At 47.6% G+C, this 16,932-nt stretch overlaps 1 protein-coding gene across 1 annotated transcript in view; it reads right to left on the reverse strand.

Moving 5' to 3' along the window:
• BANK1 (B cell scaffold protein with ankyrin repeats 1) overlaps positions 1-16,932 on the reverse strand; it is a 363,422-nt gene that overhangs the window by 37,384 nt on the left and 309,106 nt on the right. The window lies entirely within an intron of this gene.

Here is a 16,932-nt window from a genome sequence, read left to right on the forward strand (position 1 = left end):
AAGGGGTTAAGAAAACGTTAGGGTTTGAGGAATGTGAGGCATCATCAGGAAACAAACCACAGCACAGTTCAATATAGAAATTCTACAAATCTTCAAAGATTCAATGAACTATTTGAATAAAATTATTGTTGACAATATGAAATCCAGCAAAACTCCATGGGGCAGATTTACTAAGCTTTGTAGGTTTTAGACAGCATAAATTTAGACCAGGCAGTCTGAAGACGCACTAAATTTATCACAGTGGTGCACGCTGAATGATAAATTTGGCGCATCTTGCTAGACATTCTAGACTCTTTTCTCTTCCTTATACCAAGTCTTAGTTGGCTTAGTTCGTTTTTGTATGGAAGACTTTTGCACATTTAAGCTACACCTCTTCCTGTTAGGCCACCCTATTTCTAAACACTTTAAAAGTGTCTAGTGAGGCGATAACATCTGTTCTTAAATTGGTCTAAAATAAAATGTACCAAAGTGCTCCAAACAAGTGCCTAGCATGTCAAGCAACAGGTGACAAATTTATCATACAGCATGCACACTGAAAAATTTGGTGGATTCATTCTGGAATTTTGAGGCAGATTTTGTCCTGCCTGCACTTTTTTGAGGCGGTTTTTGCCTGCAGCCATTGGATGGACGGACCGCGGGCAAAAAAATGCTACGAAAAACGCAGCAGAATTTTTCTGCTTCCCAGTGTTTTCACTGGGAGGTCAGAGACGGAACCGCGACAAGAAAGGGCATGCTGCTTTTTTTTCCCACGAGCGGCTAAAAGCCCGGGAAAAAAACCGCCTCTACCTCCCATTGACATCAATGGGGACATTTTCAACACTGATTACGATGCGGTTTCCGCGTCAAAATCAACTCTGTGTGAACAGGGCCTTAGACTGACTGGTCTAAGTTTATGCAGTCTAACTCTTAGTTTAGTAAATTTGCCCTAGTATATTAATTTTGCCCTGAATCTTCCATTAAGAAATTGCACAAAATATAATCTGGCTACCTCTTGAGTAATTAAAACATTTGCTGCTATATGCAGTATAGAAAAAGCTCAGTAAATTATTTTAGGAACTGTCCCTTTGGCAGCATGGTGGCTCAGCGGTTAGCAATGTTTTATTACAGCACTGGGATCCCAGGTTCAAATTCCTCCAAGGGCAACATTGGACTTTGCGCGGGTTACAGGTTATCCAGGTTTTATCCCACACTCCATATACAGATAGGTTTATTTAATTTTTATAACATTGGCCCTAGTGTGAACAGGTACTGATGTGTGTAATATCAATCTTTGTATAGGAATGCTGAATCTATTGTAGGTAACAGGACAATAAAATGAATAAACTTGGTGTTTCAATACTTTTATATATAACCCCTGGGTAGGAATAAAGGCAGCAATGGTCTAAATAACAACAATCCATACATTTTTTGATCATATTTGGTTCTGTGTGTTTTATAACAAAAGGGCTATATGGAGATTACTGTATAAATACTATAAAATGTACAAAAGGAGAGTTGGTCCAATAGCAAACAAGAGTCAATTACTTGCTACCTTACATTTTCATCCTGCTGATTAGATCAAGAAAGCCAGAAAACTACAATTGAATTGTTAGTGTGTTATATGGATACAAATCCCTCAATACCCACTTACTTGGTAAATTTCCATTGTTGAGGCCTTATGATTCCTTGAGAGGCTAATACTGAATAATACATGCTTTTTCAACACTGGGGAAAATACATTTACTTATAAATTATACATTGTTTATGACTTTTTTTTATGCATATGTTTTTCCTATTTAAAAAAAAAAACCAGCATTTCCCCTAGACAGAAGAGTCGCTAAAAATGTAAATGGCAACATAATGGAAGCACACACTATTTAATAAGCTTGTTATATAAAATATAGACTGAGGAGCTAAAATTATTGTACCTTGCAATTAAAATTGAAATCTGATATTGACTGTTATCTGAGATGACATGAAAAATAAAACCCATCTCACTGGAACAGTGGTAAGTCGATGTAGCTACTTACCTGCAAACACCGATGCTGCTGCAGAATCAACTGTAGCCTCTGGTGCCGGTGTCCTCGCTCGTCTGACACGATGCAGGACCTGTGAGTGACGACACAGCGTGATCTCTCGAGAACACGGCTGTGTCTGCACTGCCAGAAGCTGGGCGTTCTGAAGAGAAGTGGATGATACTTCTCATCAGAACGCCCAGCTAGTAAAAGTATTAAAAACGTCCCAATGTACGCACATAATACACGCCCACTTGGACTTTTACTTTTAAACACACCCATTTGGACTTTTGCAAGCCTCATTTGCATAAATATAAACATGGTCATAACTTGGCCAAAAATGCTCGTTTTTTAAAAATAAAAACGTTACTGTAATCTACATTGCAGCGCCTATCTGCTGCAATAGCAGATAGGGGTTGCAAAATCTGGTGACAGAGCCTCTTTAACCTCAAATACATCAGAGGCATTGCTGGGAGCAACTGCAGAGCTAGGCGTTTTTGTGTAGCGGTTGAGGGCCACAGGCTTCAGGAGAGACATATGAAAGGAGTTAGGGATTCTGAGGGTAGGAGGCAGCCGAAGATTGCAGGAGACAGGTTTGATTTGCTGTAGGATCTCAAAGGGTCTGAGGAACCTGGCAGCAAACTTGTACGAAGGTAAATTTAGACGGATATTCCTTGAGGACAGACAAACTTTGGTAACCGGACGATACTGAGGTGGCTCTCTTCTTCTAGTATCCGCCTTTCGCTTCATGCGGTCGACCGCCAACAAAATAGAGGACCGAGTTAGCTGCCAGATCTGTAGAAAGTCCCTGAATGCAGAGTCAGCTGCGGAGACCTGAGAGGTAGCTGAAACAGGAAAAGGAATTTGTGGATGTTGGCCGAATACAATGGAGAACGGTGTAGAGCAGTGGACTCACTTGTTTGTTTGTTGTATGAGAACTCGGCCCAAGCTGTACCCAATCATCATGCTGCATGGAGATGAAGTGTCATAGATAATTCTCCATGATTTGGTTAATCCTCTCAACTTCATCATTGGACTGGGGATGGTAGGCTGAGGAAATGTCCAACTTCACATCTAGGAGTTTACAGAGGGCTCTCAAGAATTTTGAGGTAAACTGAACCCCCGATCAGACACGATATGAAGAGGCAAGCCATGTAAGCGAAAGATGTGTTGGATGAAGAGGTTAGTCGGGAAGCAGAAGGTAGACCGGTCAGCGGAACAAAATGAGCCATTTTTGAGAACCGGTCCAGACCGTATTGCATCCAGCAGAGGAAGGAAGGTCTGTGACAAAGTCCATTGCTACATGCTGCCAGGGAGCATTGGGCACAGGCAGAGGTTGGAGCAGACCAGCAGGCTTGGAGTGAGCAACCTTATTGGCAGCGCACACAGTGCAGGACGATACAAAGTCCACAATTTCTTTGGGCAGCGTGGGCCACCAGAAATGAAGGGCAATCAGATCTCGGGTTTTACGAGCACCCGCGTGCCCAGTCAGTTTGGAGCTGTGCCCCCAGTGAAGGATTCTCCTCCTGTCTGCCAGGCGCACAAAAGCTCTCCCCGGGGGGATGTCTCTAACTTGCACAGGGTTTACAGAAATAATACAGGATGGATCAATTATACTTTGTGGAGACTCCACGCTGTCCTCTGTCTCGAACTACCTGGACAAGGCATCGGCCTTCACATTTTTTGTCAGCAGGACGGTAGTGGAGCACAAACTGGAACAGGGTGAAGAACAGCGACCATCTGGCTAGACGGGGGTTCAGCCGTTGGGCCGACTGGAGATAGATGAGGTTCTTGTGGTCGGTATATATCAGGATGGGTGAGCTGCACACCCTAGTAGATGTCTCCACTCCTCCAGGGCCAATTTGATAGCCAGCCACTCCCGATCCCCAATAGAGTAATTGTGCTATGCAGGAGAAAAAAGTCTAGAATAACAGCCACATACCTCTGCCTTCCCTTTGGAACCTCTCTGGAACAGAAGTGCACCTGCAACAACAGAGGAGGCGTCCACCTCCAACGAAAACTGTCGAGATACATCAGGATGATGGAGGGTTGAGGCTGACGTGAAGGAGCTCTTAAGGCTATTAAATGCAGCATCTGCCTCTGGAGTCCACACCTAGGCATTCATACCTTTTTTGGTGAGGGTAGAGATGGGAGCTGTCAGTGAAGAGAAGTTTGGGATAAACTGCCGGCAGAAGTTTGCGAATCACAAAAAACGCTGTATGGACCTCAAGCCTTGAGGATGTGGCCATTCCAGGATGGACTTTACCTTCTCAAGATCCATCTTGAGGCCTTGATCTGAGCTGATGTAGCCCAGGAAGGGTAGAGAATTCTTCCCAAACACACACTTCTCCAGCTTGGCATACAGGCGATTCTGCCTTAATCGCAGCAGAACTTGATGGACAAGTCTCTGATGAGTCGTTGGGTCTGGAGAAAAGAATCAAAATGTCATCGAGATAGACCACAACACAGAAATAGAGATCTCGGAAGATGTAATTGACAAACTCTTGGAAGACCGGGGGAGCGTTACACAGACCAAAGGGCATTACCATGTACTCATAGTGCCCGTCTCGGGTGTTGAATGCCATCTTCCATTCGTCAACCCGGCGGATCCAGATCAAGTTGTAAGCCCCACGCAGGTCTAATTTAGAAAAAAATCTTGGCTCCTCGTATTCGGTCAAATAGTTCGGATATTAGTGGCAACGGATATTTGTTCTTGACCGTCACTTGATTGAGGCTCCGGTAGTCGATGCAAGCCCGAAGAGATCCGTCTCTCTTCTTGACAAAGAAGAACCCGGCCCCTGGCCGGGGAGGTGGACATTTGTATGAAACCCTTCTCCAGATTCTGAGTCTCTGGCAAGGAGAGAGGGTAGACCCGTCTATGAGGAGGGGACGCATTAGGAACCAGTTCAATAGAGAAGTCATAAGCTCAGTGTGGAGGCAGCGTCTCAGCCTCCTTCTTGCTGAAGACATCCGCATACTGAGAGTAATGAGGAGGTAATCCTGCCAACAACTGAGGCAGAGGAGGCTGGGCCGGATGGATCTGCAACAGACAGCATTGAGACACTTGGAGCCCCATTGGGGAACCTCTATGGAATTCCAGTCCAGGACTGGGGAATGTAGTCGAAACCAAGGCAGGCCCAGCAGCACAATGTTGACGGCTTTGGGCAGGACAAGAAATTAAATTAGCTCCGAATGAAGGACTCCAACTTGGAGCTTCAGCGGTTTGGTCTCAGATACAATTGGATCGGGCAAAGGCAGTCCATTCACTGAAGCAAGAGCCAAAGACATCTCCAGAGGGACTGTGGGCAACTGGAGAAGTTAGCTGGGGATCCAGAGTCCAGATAGGCAGTGACCCGATGCGTGTTTTTGCCGGACACTATGGTCACGGGGATGGATAGTTTTGAAAAGAGTGTTTTCTTCAGTGCTGTATTGCCTAGGGTTGTCTCTCCAACCAATCCTAGGCATTTGGAGTTCTTTGGCTTCTGAGGGCACAAACGCACAACATGGCCTTCGAGGCCGCAATACAGACAAATTCCCGAAGTGCGTCTGTGTTGTTTCTCCTGGACGGATAATTTGAGCCGGTCCACCTGCATAGGCTCCTCTGGTTGAACAACTGGTGAGGGCAACAGGGATTGTTGGAAAGTAGAAACCAGCCTGGGAAGTATTCTCTCCCGACGAACCTCTTGGGATCGCTCCCGGATCCTCATGTCAATCTGGGTTGTGAGAATGAGGTGATCCAGGGTCAGTGGCAGATCACGGCAAGCTTGTCTTTAATGTCGGACAGTCCCTGCCAGAATGTAGCCACCAAGGCCTCGTTGTTCCAGCACAGCTCTGCCGCCAGGGTGTGAAACTGAATGGCATGCTCGCCCACGGAGATGTCCCCCTGGCGAAGCGTCAGCAGAGATGCAGCAGATGAGACTCGCCCAGGTTCCTTAAATACAGAGCGGAAAGTCCGTAGGAAACACTGGAAGTCACGGGTCTTGGTCCCTGATGGCCTTGCAAGTAAGAAGCGAGATGATGAAAGCGATCCTTGCACCATCAGACGGAAATGCTTTGTAGGCTGAAGTGGATCTGGCACTGGTTCAGAAATCTCCTGCAAGTCCTTGCGTCTCCATCGTAGCGAGGAGGTAGTGGCAGCGAGAATCGGGGTCAGCACAGGTACTGACAGGAGGTGTAGCAGGAGGAACAGCCAAAGCAACAGGAACAGATGCTGAGATGACTGCAGCTTGTGCATCCAGGCGATGTGTAATGGCGTTCACTGCCTGGAGGAGTTGGTCCTGGCTTAATAGGCAGACTAGAATATCCACCTGCATGACTTGTGATGTGGTCACGGTCTTGGGTTGACCAGCGGGGTCCATGGCCTGAGCGTACTGTCACGGTCTGTGGGTATGTGGACCCACTAGGCCGCACCGCCGTAGCGGGGAGGCAGCTGGCCAAACACAGAGCACCCAAGCAATACAAAGTCCAGCACAAGAGTACCTGAATAGTCCAGACAGTGGCAGAGGCTTCAGCACAGATGGAGGTGGGTGCAGCAGGTTGCGCCAGACATGGCGAATGACAACAGGAGTAGCAGGACATGTTTTTTCTAATGGTGTAAGACCCTTGAAGGCACGTAAATTAGAATAGTAGGTTTTTAACAAATATGTATTACCTTACATACACTCTAATTTTCATCAGGAAAGGGACAACAGAAAATAATTTTCAGTAGGGTTTATTGAGCTTAATGATACAAATGTTATCTGTTCTTCATTCAACTTTAATATCACTATTTCCTGATGACTGATTAAACCATAAATGCATTGGGTCATATGGATAGACTGTCAAACTGTTGTGTCTATACTACTAATCTTTAACAAATTAATAAAAAGATTGGGTAAAATGATCATATTGTAGTCTGTGACATTAATTTATTTCTAAGCTATGCCTTTGATTTCTGTTAGGTGTTGGCCGGACCATTTTGTAACGCTTATTGTGGGATTTACAAAATATATTACTCCTCTCCTTTCATCATAATTACATATTTTTCCTATCTTATGCCTATTTTTTCTTAGAGACATTCTGATTAAATAAAAGTAAAATTGTTAGGAAACGTCTGTCACTTTTAGGTTGTCATGACTACAAGCCAAGCTTCTGGGTGGCCCTGGTTTGAGATGCATAGCCAATCTTATTTCTCTGTCTGCAACCTATCAGGGCCAAGGGTGGAGTATTTGAGTGCATTCAGTTTTCTCTTTGTTGCTTGTGATTTTCTTGTGAATGCATGTGTCTGATCAAGATCCTGGTTACACCCTGAATCACCTTGGCTACTTAAACTCTTTGAACTGAACTTCGGCTTTGTCTTTAGATTTACCCTCTTCTCACTGATTTGGATATTCTGCTCATGGCTGGTTTCGACCTCTGCAACTCAAGGTATTCATCTGTTTTGCAATTTGGACTTTGAGTCTCTCCTGGTTTGACCACCTCTCAGGCTTTCTGGTTATCAGTGTAACGTCTATGGCCGCGGACAGTCGTTCAGACTTACCCTCTGACGTCTGTGTTCTCAGCGGCTATCCCTCCAGGGAGACGTCGGCACTCATTTCCAGAATCTGAGACTGGCGCCCGCGCGTGCACCGCCTTAAAGGGCCAGTACGTGTCTAGTTGTTAAAAATCAGTAATTAGCCCAGAATGCTGCTGGACTATAAAAAGGGCTCTGCCCACTTGATCTTTACCTGAGCGTTATTGTATACCTAAAGTTTGTCTTGCAAATGGTCTCCTAGAGTTTTCCAGTTCCCAGTGTTACCCGTTCCTGCTGCCTGTACCCTGTATCCCGTGCCTCTGTGCTATCTACAGTAAAAGTCAAGTCGTGTCTTCCGCTACATCTACTGTGCCATCTACAGTGAAAGTCAAGTCGTGTCTTCCACTGCATCTACTGTAACATCTACAGTGAAAGTCAAGTCGTGTCTTCCGCTGCATCTACTGTACCATCTACAGTGAAAGTCAAGTTGTGTCACCGCTACTGTCTACATTGCCTCAGGTACGCTTTCTGGACAAAATACATTGTATTGTACGTAGTTGGCCAGCTGCTACCCTGCTACGCGGTACGGCCCAGCGGGGTCCATGGCCTGAGTGTACTGTCACGGTGTGGGGTGTTGACGCCACTGGTAATTTAAAGGCCTGTCACCCTCCCATGCCATGCAGGCGGACCTGCATGATCTGCGAGCATGACAGGATCAACTTCTTGTGGCAGTAGACTCCATGGCACAACAGCTAGGGGCATTAGCTGCTTCCTTCCCTGCTCCAGTTCAAGCTCCTCCAATTGATCCTCCTGCTACACCTGCTGGCAGCTCTGGTCCTGATCCGCGGTTCTCATTGCCATTGCCACCTTGTTTTCATGGAGACGCAAGTACGTGCAGGGGATTTCTTAACCAGTGTCATTTCCACTTTACCCTGCACGCCAGAGCATTCCCGTCAGACGCAGCCAGGATCGCCTTCATTATCTCCCTGCTTGCCGGCAAGGCTCTGGCATGGGCGAACCCAATCTGGGAACGACAGGGACCCGAGACCCAAGACTTCCTGGAGTTCGTGCAGATATTCCATACAGTGTTCGAGGAGCCTGGACGAGTCTCATCGGCAGCCACTGCTATGTTGAACCTTCGCCAGGAGGACGCCTCCATGGGCAAATACACTATCCAGTTCCGGACCCTGGCAGGAGAACTGTCCTGGAACAATGAGGCACTGGTAGCTTCCTTCTGGCATGGTCTATCATCCGTGTTCAAGGACGAACTTGCTGCTCGGGATCTACCTTCTTCCTTGGATGACTTGATTCTACTTGCCACTTGAGTGGACATGAGGCTCAGAGAGAGGTCTCAAGAAGTGAGACAAGAGATACTACTTCCTAGACTGGTGCCTAACTTCCAGTAACCCCTCTTGCCTTCTTCTTCTGCTTTACCCGAGGTTCCGATGCAGGTGGATAGGCTCAAGCTGACAGTACAGGAGAAACAGCGCAGGCGCTGCCTATCTGGACTCTGGCTCTGCGGCCAATTTCATCTGCCAAGACCTGGTGGACCTTCTTCATTTGCCCACTGTTCTGCTGGAAAGGCAGTTGATTGTTGCCTCGGTAGATGGACTGCCACTGCCTGACCCAATTTTGTCGGTGACCAAGCCGTTGAGACTTCAAGTGGAAGCTCTTCACTCTGAGCTCATCTCCCGGTTTGTCCTGCCCAAGGCCGTCAACCCCATGCTGCTGGGTTTGCCTTGACTCCGTCTACACGCCCCAATCCTATATTGAAACTCTGGAGAGGTTCTCCAGTGGGGTCCCAAGTGTCTCAACCGCTGCCTGGGGCATATCGATCCGCCTGTCTCTTCTGTCTCAGTCATTGGCAGGGTTTCCTCCTTGTTACTCTCTGTTCTTGGATGTCGTCGACAAGAAGGAAGCAGAGACTCCACCACATCGAGCTTATGATTGTCCTATCGACTTAGTTTCTGGCTTGTCTACTCCCCGCGATAGAGTATACCCTCTCTCCTTACCAAAGACTCAGTCTATGTCGACCTACATTAAGGAGAATCTTGAGAGGGGCTTCATACGGAAATCCTCACCCCCGGCCGGAGCCGGGTTTTTCTTTGTCAAGAAAAAAGATGGATCCCTCCGACCCTGTATTGACTACCGGGGTGTCAACCAGATAACGGTAAAGAACAGATACCCATTGCCGTTAATCTCTGAACTCTTTGATCGCATTCGGGGTAAACATTTTTTCTAAACTAGATCTGCGGGGGGCCTACAATTTAATTCGGATTCGACAGGGTGACGAGTGGAAGACTGCGTTTAATACACGTGATGGGCACTACGAATACCTGGTTATGCCCTTCGGCCTGTGTAACGCCCCTGCGGTGTTTCAAGAATTTGTCAATGACATTTTTCGTGATCTCCTCTATGTCTGTGTTGTGGTGTATCTCAAGGATATTTAGATTTTTTTTCCCCAGATCCAGTAACTCATTAGAGTCATGTCCGCCAGGTTCTGCCGCGATTAAGTGAAAATCATCTTTATGCCAAGCTGGAGAAGTGCGTATTTGGGAGAAAGTCACTACCCTCTCTGGGCTATATCATCTCCGATCAAGGCCTCAGAATGGATCCTGAGAAGGTAAAGGCTGTCCTGGAATGGCCACGCCCCCAAGGCTTAAGGGCTAAACAACGCTTCCTAGGATTCGCCAACTTCTACCGGCTGTTCATTCCCAACTTCTCTTCATTGACTGCTCCCATCTCTACACTTAACAAAAAGGGCATGAATGCCAAGGTGTGGACTTCGGAGGCAGAGGCCGCGGATTGATTTTCTAAAATGGCTCATTTCGTTCCACTGACTGGCCTGCCTTCTGCTGCTCGACTGGCTGATCTCTTCATTCAACACATCTTCCGGCTGCACGGCTTGCCTCTGCATATTGTCTCAGATCCAGGGGTCCAGTTCACCTCGAAATTCTGGAGAGCACTCCGCGGCCTCCTCTGTGTAAAGTTGGACTTCTCCTCGGCTTATCATCCTCAGTCCAATGGACAAGTCGAAAGGGTTAACCAGATTATGGAGGACTATCTGCGCCACTTTGTCTCCAGACAGCATGATGACTGGGTGCAGCTGCTCCTGTGGGCTGAGTTCTCCTATAATAACCATACTAGTGAGTCCACCACCTCCAGTCCATTCTTCATCGTCTACGGCCAACATCCTAGTATACCTCTTCCTGTCTCTACTATGTCCCAGGTGCCTGCAGCTGTCTCTGCCTTCAGGGACTTTCTGCAGATATGGCAACAGACACGATTTGCTATTCTGCTGGCGGTGGACCGCATGAAGAGAAAGGCAGACACTAGAAGACGAGAACCTCCCCAGTTTCTTCCAGGTACGAAGGTCTGGCTGTCTTCCAGGAATATCCAGCTGAGGGTGCCGTCTTGCAAGTTTGCTCCCAGGTTCCTCGGACCCTTCGAGATTATGCTAGAAATCAATCCTGTGTCTTACAAGCTTCAGCTGCCTCCTACCCTTAAGATCCCTAACTCCTTCCAGGTCTCCTTGCTGAAGCCCGTGGTCCTGAACCGCTACTCCAGGACTCCTAGTTCTGCAGTGGCTCCTGGCAGCTCATCAGGGACTTTCGAAGTGAGGGAGATCCTGGCCACCAAGAAAGTGGGAGGAAGGACGTTTTATTTGGTGGATTGGAGGGGATTTTGTCCAGAAGAGAGGTCTGGGGTGCCAGAGAACATCAATGCCCCTGTCTTCATGAAGAGATTTCTCTCCCGCTCTGGCCCCAAGAAGAGGGGGCGTAAGAGGGGGGGATACTGTAACATCTATGGCCATGGACCGTCGTTTAGACTTACCCTCTGATGGCCGTGGCCATGGACGTCTGTGTTCTTGGCGGCATCTCCCTCCAGGGAGACGCCAGAACTCACTTCCAGGTTCTGAGACTGTTTCCCGCAGGGCACGCGCGCCTGCATGTGCACCGCCATAAAGAGCCAGTACGCGTCCAGTTGTTAAAACTCAGTAACTAGCCCAGAATGCTGCTAGACTATAAAAAGGGCTCTGCCCACTTTATCTTTGCCTGAGCATTGTTGTATACCTAAAGTTTGTCTTGCAAATCGTCTCCTAGTGTTTTCGAGTTCCCAGTGTTACCCGTTCCTGCTGCTTGTACCCTGTATCCCGTGCTACCGCGCCTCTGTGCCATCTACAGTGAAAGTCAAGTCATGTCTTCTGCTGCATCTACTGTGCCATCTACAGTGAAAGTCAAGTCCTGTCTTCCGCTGTATCTACTGTGCCATCTACAGTGAAAGTCAAGTCGTGTCTTCCGCTGCATCTACTGTGCCATCTACAGTGAAAGTCAAGTTGTGTCACCGCTACTGTCTACATTGCCCCAGGTACCCTTTCTGGACTATAGACATTGTATTGTACCTAGTTGGCCAGCTGCTATCCCGCTACGCGGTACGGCCCAGTGGGTCCACACCCCACGCCTTGACAAGCTATTCTGGTATTGCCTGAAAGTGCACCTCCTGTCAAACACCTTATTTTGTAAAAGAAGGTTCTATGCGGCCAAATCCAACCTGCCTTGTGGCAGGTTCTAGTGAAGACCATAGAGTAGCCTTAGACTCTACTGACCAGAGTGGTGATGGACTTGAGGTAGCTGATTTACTTGTATGCTTGATCCAGACAGTCTCCAGCTTCCTTTGAGGAATTGCTCGTATAACAATTCCTTACACTTTCACTCAGGGGAATTGCTCAAGTAGTGAGTCCTTGATAGAAATTTGTTATACCAGTAACAAACATTTTTGGTTTTCTTGGGGGAGGAGCTTAAAATATCCCTCAAAAGGGGTTTTAAATGTTGGCAGGTATGATTAAAATAATCCCACATTTTTGAAGTACTTAGATTTTAATTTTACTGTCTAATGTAGAAATGTTGGTAGGTATGATTAAAAGTATTCCTACATTTTTAAAGTATTGGATTTTAATATTACTGTCCAATGTTCTGCCAATGCATGTTGGAACTCAGTGAGATATGTCACCCAATATTCCTCTTCTAAGCCACAAGGGTGGCAATGACTTTGATTTGTTGATTTACCATTATTTCCCCCTCACCGGTTTTTGATCTTTTGTTCCTGATTCTATTTCAGTAATTTTTTTGTTTCTGTCCATGTTTGGAATAATGTTTACTATTGCTCAAATGTTGTTTTCTGCTGTCTTTACCTTTGGGGATATTACAACAGGTACTGCTCTACTCAAGGCAGGCCTGAACACGCCAAAATGAAGGTACATTTCTACCTCATATTCACAAAAACACTATGATATAACCCCAACTAAAAGATCTAGCTGATATACCAACCACCCTGTTCTATTTGCCCTTCATGGTTATTAAAATTACAACTGTAAATGCGAAGATAGTACACTCTCCCTTTAAAAGCTTACTACTATGAAGGGAAGCTAGATCCTTTTCCTTGGATATCTTATGCTTCCAAGAGGCTCATCTTCAGAGGGACATTCAAAGATTACAAAAAAATGTCCTCACGTATACCTTGCCCTCATCCCCCAAAGGAAGGGAGGGGCTAGCAATAACTTTTAAGGAGTCATTGGCCTTAAATATAATGGTTGATGAGAGTGTCCGCTATCTCATAATAATATGTACTATAAATAATAACCTTTACAATATCGCAGTGTAATAAATTTATTTTTCAAAACCCTTAATCGCCATAAGGAGGGTTCTCTTATAATACTTGGGTACTCTAACTTGACTTCATGGCCTTCTTTGGATTCTCACCTTTTTGGCTTTATCTATAAGCAAAGCCTATATGATATCTGGAGACTACAACACCAATCTGAAAAAGACTTCACCTTTTTGTCACATCCACACAAAATGTATACACAAATAGACATTTTCCTGGTTGCTAAACTTCTGGCTGATAAAACTCTATCCATTAGTATAGGAGTTACATGGGAAGACCATGCTCCAATCAATGTCCAGATTTCAGAGCAATATAGCTCAACTCAAAATTTTATATGGAGACTAAATAATTATATTCTCCATTTGCCTAAATACTCCATTCGCACAAAATTTTCCCTAGAAAAGTACTTTTACAATAATGACAATAACTCAGTCCTCTACCCTTTGGTGCTCACATAAGGATTTCATTAGAGGTCACTATATTCAGGCCGCCTCTCAAGATAAAAAGGAGAGACAATCTCAAATACTAAAACGTATAAAAAAAATTAACAACCCTACATGGATCAAAGAAATCTTCCTTCTGCCATATCAGAGCTAAATAAATATCAAGCGTCAAGCTCAGTTGCAGTTTAGACCCCCAGAGTATTACAAACATCCGTACTGACTACCAGTGGCATAACTACCGCTGTGTAATGCCCATGTCCGTGGGCCGCCAGGTTTACTTACCTCCTGACGGCCGCAGCCATGCATCAGTGAGCACTGGTCCCCATCTCCTCCTCCTTGTTGTCGTTACCTAAGTTGGTCTCTGCAAATGGTCCCTTAGTGTTTCCTAATTCCCAGTGTTCCCGTTCCTGCTCCCTGTATCCTGTGCCCCGTGCTATCCAGAACCAAGTGCCGTATTGAGTTGGAGTCGTGCCGCGCTAAGTGCTATGCCAGTCCTGTTACACCACGCCTGGTGTCTGCCTGCTGCCAAAGTCTCATCCAAGCCTGTCTTGCTGCTGTCCAAAGTTGCCACAGGTACACCTATTTCAACTATAGACTTTGACCTGTGTCCTGTCGGCCAGCTGCCATACCTTTTATGCTGTACGGCCCAGTGGGTCCACACATCCAATGTGACACGCTGTAGCAGCCATAGCGGCTGCTACGTGGCCCGCGTCATGAGGGGGCCCGTGCCTCTCACCGGCACGGGCCCCCCATGGCCGGAGGTTCCACTAGCAGCCGCTATGGCTGGCACAGCGGTTGCGACGCCACTGAACACTACAGCAGAGCTGGGAGGTATCTCCATGCTCTGCCATTAAAACGGTTGTCCCACAAAACACATGTATCCCTTATCCACAGGAGGAGTGATAAGGAGAACGGGGGACCGAAAGTCCTCCGAAGTTCTCCACGAGAAACCTTGGACTTTCGGGGTATGTGTCCTGCAGTTCCATAGAAATGAATAGAGCGCCAGTCGCGCTTGTGCGAATGCGTGGCCGGTGCTCCTTTCATTTTTCTTGAGCTGCCGGGCACAGACCCCGGAAGTCCAAGGTTTTTCATGGAGCTCTTCGGGGAACTTTCGGTCCCCCGTTCTCCGGTTGGACCCCCAGCTATCACACATGTATACCTCATCCTGTGGATAGGGGATACATGTGTTTTGTGGGACAACCCATAGGCTACAGGCCGTTTTTTTTGTTTATGTTTTTTTGGGGGGATTGGGGCTGTATGGCGTTATCTACAGGGGGGCTGTACGGCGTTATCTACAGAGGGGACTGTATGGCGCAATCTACAGGTGGCTGTATGACACTATCTACAGGGTGTGCTGTATGGAGCTATCTACAGGGGGGCTGTATGGCGCTATCTGCAGGGGGGCTGTATGGCGTTATCTACAGGGGGCTGTATGGCATTAACTACAGGGGGGCTGTATGGTGCTATCTACAGGGGGGCTGTATGGCGCTATCTACAGGGGGACTGTATGGTGCTATCTACAGGGGGGCTGTATGGCGCTATCTACAGGGGGCTGTATGGAGCTATCCACAGGGAGGCTTTATGGTGCTATATACAAGGAGCGGCCTGTATGGAACTATCTACAGGGGGGCTATATGGTGCTATCTACAGGGGGGCTGTATGGCGCTATCTACAGGTAGGGCTGTATGGCACTATCTACAGGGGGGCTGTATGACACTATCTGCAGGGGGCTGTGTGTGGCGCTATCTACAGGGCGCTATCCCCTGTGCTATCTACAGGGGGGCTATATGACCCTATCTACAGGGGGGCTGTAATGATGTTATCTACAGGGGGGCTGTATGGCGCTATCTACAGGGGGCTGTATGACGCTATCTACAGGGGGGGCTGTATGACGTTTTCTACAGGGGGCTGTATGGTGCTATCTACAAGGGGGCTATATGGCGCTATCTACAGGCGGAGCTGCATGGCGCTATCTATAGCGGGCTGTATGATGCTATCTACAGGGGGGGCTTTATGACCCTATCTACAGGGGGGCTGTAATGATGTTATCTACAGGGGGCTGTATAGTGCTATCTAAAGGGGGGCTGTATGGTGCTATCAACAGGGGGGCTATATGGCGCTATCTACAGTGGGGCTGTATGGTGCCATCTACAGGGGGGCTGTATGACGTTATCTACAGGGGGGGCTGTATGGAGCTATCTACTGGGAGGGGGCTGTATGGCGCTATCTAAAGGGAACTGTATGAGACTATCTACAGGGGGCTGCGTGTGTCGCTATCTACAGGGGGCTGTGTGGCGCTATCTACAGGGGGCGCTGTGTGGCAGAATCTACAGGGAGGCACTATCTATGGGGGGCTGTGTGGCGCTATATACAGGGGGGGCTGTATGGCGCTATCTACAGGGGGGCTGTATGGCACTATCTACAGGGGGTCGGTATGGCGCTATCTACAGGGGGGCTGTATGGCGCTATCTACAGGGGGCTGTATGGCGGTATATGCATGGAGGGGCCTTTATGGCACTATCTACGGAGGGGGGCTATATGGCGTTATCTAAAGGGGGGCTGTATGGCGCTATCTACAGGGGGGTTTTATGGCTCTATCTGATGGGGGGGCTGTATGCCGCTATCTACAGGGGGGCTGTATAGCACTATCTACAGGGGGCTGTATGGTGCTATCTACAGGGGGCTGTATGGCACTATCTACAGGGGGGCTGTATGGTGCTATCTACAGGGGGGATGTATGGCGCTATATACCGGGAGGGGCTGTATGGCGCTATATACATGGAGGGGGCTGTATGGCACTATCTAAAGGGGGGCTGTATGGCGCTATCTAAGAGGGGCTGTATGGCGCTATCTACAGGGGGCTGTGTGTGGCGCTATCTACAGGGGGGCTGTATGGCGCTATATACATGGAGGGGCCTCTATGGCACTATCTACGGAGGCGGGCTGTATGGCGTTATCTCAAGGGGGGCTGTATGGCGCTATCTGCAGGGGGGGCTTTATGGCGCTATCTGCAGGGGGGCTGTATGGTGCTATCTACAGGTGGGCTGTATAGCACTATCTACAGGGGGGCTGAATGGCACTATCTACAGGGGGGCTGTATTACGATATATACAGGGAGGGGGCTGTATGGCACTATCTACAGGGGGCTGTGTGTAGCGCTATCTACAAGGGCCTGTATGGTGCTAGCTACAGGGGGCGCTGTGTGGCAAAATCTACAGGGAGGCACTATCTACAAGATAGTGACACCTAGGGGAGGAGGGCCCAGTCTTTCCTAGTTACGCACCTGCTGATTACTATTCTGATCTAAACAATTTATAATCTACTTCCCCACGCCACAGCA

The sequence above is a fragment of the Rhinoderma darwinii genome, chromosome 1 (genome assembly GCF_050947455.1).
Source record: "Rhinoderma darwinii isolate aRhiDar2 chromosome 1, aRhiDar2.hap1, whole genome shotgun sequence".
NCBI classification, from domain to species: domain Eukaryota; kingdom Metazoa; phylum Chordata; class Amphibia; order Anura; family Rhinodermatidae; genus Rhinoderma; species Rhinoderma darwinii.